This window comes from Ictidomys tridecemlineatus, chromosome 8 (genome assembly GCF_052094955.1).
Source record: "Ictidomys tridecemlineatus isolate mIctTri1 chromosome 8, mIctTri1.hap1, whole genome shotgun sequence".
In the NCBI taxonomy this organism is placed as follows: domain Eukaryota; kingdom Metazoa; phylum Chordata; class Mammalia; order Rodentia; family Sciuridae; genus Ictidomys; species Ictidomys tridecemlineatus.
The window spans coordinates 51,713,093-51,714,747 of NC_135484.1; the positions used below are offsets into that span (position 1 = coordinate 51,713,093).

The 1,655-nt window shown below is 28.9% G+C and overlaps 1 non-coding gene across 1 annotated transcript; it reads right to left on the reverse strand.

Annotated features, from left to right (window-relative positions):
• Window positions 1–1,160: 1,160 nt before the first annotated feature.
• Trnaa-cgc (transfer RNA alanine (anticodon CGC)) lies at window positions 1,161–1,233 on the reverse strand. The gene has a single exon. It is a non-coding gene; the product is annotated as a tRNA-Ala (tRNA).
• Between the last annotated feature and the right edge of the window lie 422 nt (window positions 1,234–1,655).

The following is a 1,655-nucleotide window of genomic DNA, read 5'->3' on the forward strand; positions in this document are numbered from 1 at the left end:
TTAAGGCATTTGAAAATAGGGATCTTGCCCTTCATTTCTTTTCTTTGTAAATCTATAAATATCTTGGCTTAATCATCAACAAATGTTGATTAAATGAATGAATTTCTCTTTGTCTCAGATTACGGATCAAGCCTAAAGAGTGTAAGTCACACCTTGGAAACTTGAAGATTGTTCCTGCTTTTCCTGCTTTTCTTCTATCAAGGTTGCTTACTCTAAACTCACTAGTTCTTAAGTAAGTTACTAGATTGAATGTAGCCAAATATTGTCATATTCTAATTTTATTTATGTATCCTAAAAAACAACATGTGACTCTTTTTAAAGAATGTGGAAAACTACATGTGAGCAGGTGAATGTTACCTCACTATCTGAATGAGAATTCTTTACAGGCAAGTACTGTAATTATCCAAGAACTGTGTCGTTTATGGTTGGGATTTAATAAACGTTTTTAACCAGTTAAACAATCTTAGGTCCCTATAGAAGATAAGCCATATGTAGAATCTATACTATTTATAGCTATTTTAATTTTGAAACAGTCATTTTTCAATGGTGTTAGTGGCACCACCAGCAAAGAAAAAAAGGATTCAGTTTTCATTTTGTGTTCTGTGTTCAGAGAGTTTACTGATTATGCTGAGAGATACCTCACTGGTGATCTGATTTAAATTCAAATAAATGACTTAAAAATGAAAATTCCTATGTTGCATTGCCCTTAGCTAATATTGATATGCTAATCCCAAAAATGTATTATAGATTTAGAGGCTTAAATGATCAACAGTAGATGCATGTTTTTCTCCTCATTTATTTATTTTTTGGCCAATTTTAAAACTAGGCAAGATAAATTTCATATATATTATTAACTGCAGTTAATGTACCCAATAGCAATGTAAAGAAACACAGATACTTAAAAAGATTCAGAAAAGCAATTAAACAGAAGTTTCAGAGATCTACATATGACATTAAAGAATAAGCGGATTTAAAATTTAAATTGCAAGGATGAAGGCAGTCATTTGAACAGGGTTTATGGTCTACTAAGGTCCTTAATTTCTCTTATTTTACAATATATTCAATTTACCTATAATAATGTAGAAAAATACTTAAAAAGAATGTTTTTTCTTAATTTTTTTAGTTGTAGATGGACACAATATTTTTATTTGTTTATTTTTATGTGGTGCTGGGGATTGAACCCAGGGCCTCATGCGTGCGAGGCAAGCACTCTACCACTGAGCTACAACCCCAGTCCAGAATGCAGGTTTTTTTTTTTTTTAAATTAAGCCATCCCCTTCTTCCTTATAAATAGAAATTAATCTAGTAAGAAAGAAGTTAATAATGAATCATTACAGCAAGTATTTACATATTTTTCTTGGTACTTGTATATTTCTTTATGTGCCAATTATCAATATAATATATAATCTAAAAATAAATTATTTTTAAGTTAATACATCATTTATAATAATTTATTTTAGAGTCAAAGTCAAAATTAATTTTATGTGTAAGGCAGACATGAATATCACATACCTTAGAGATTTTACTTAATATTAACACCTTTTAATATTTATCTCTTTTTGTGTTAATTTACTACCATGTGAATTGAATGCTTGGTAATAGAATATGAACAATGATGCAATACCTTTACTTTTGATAGCAAAATATTAATAAAA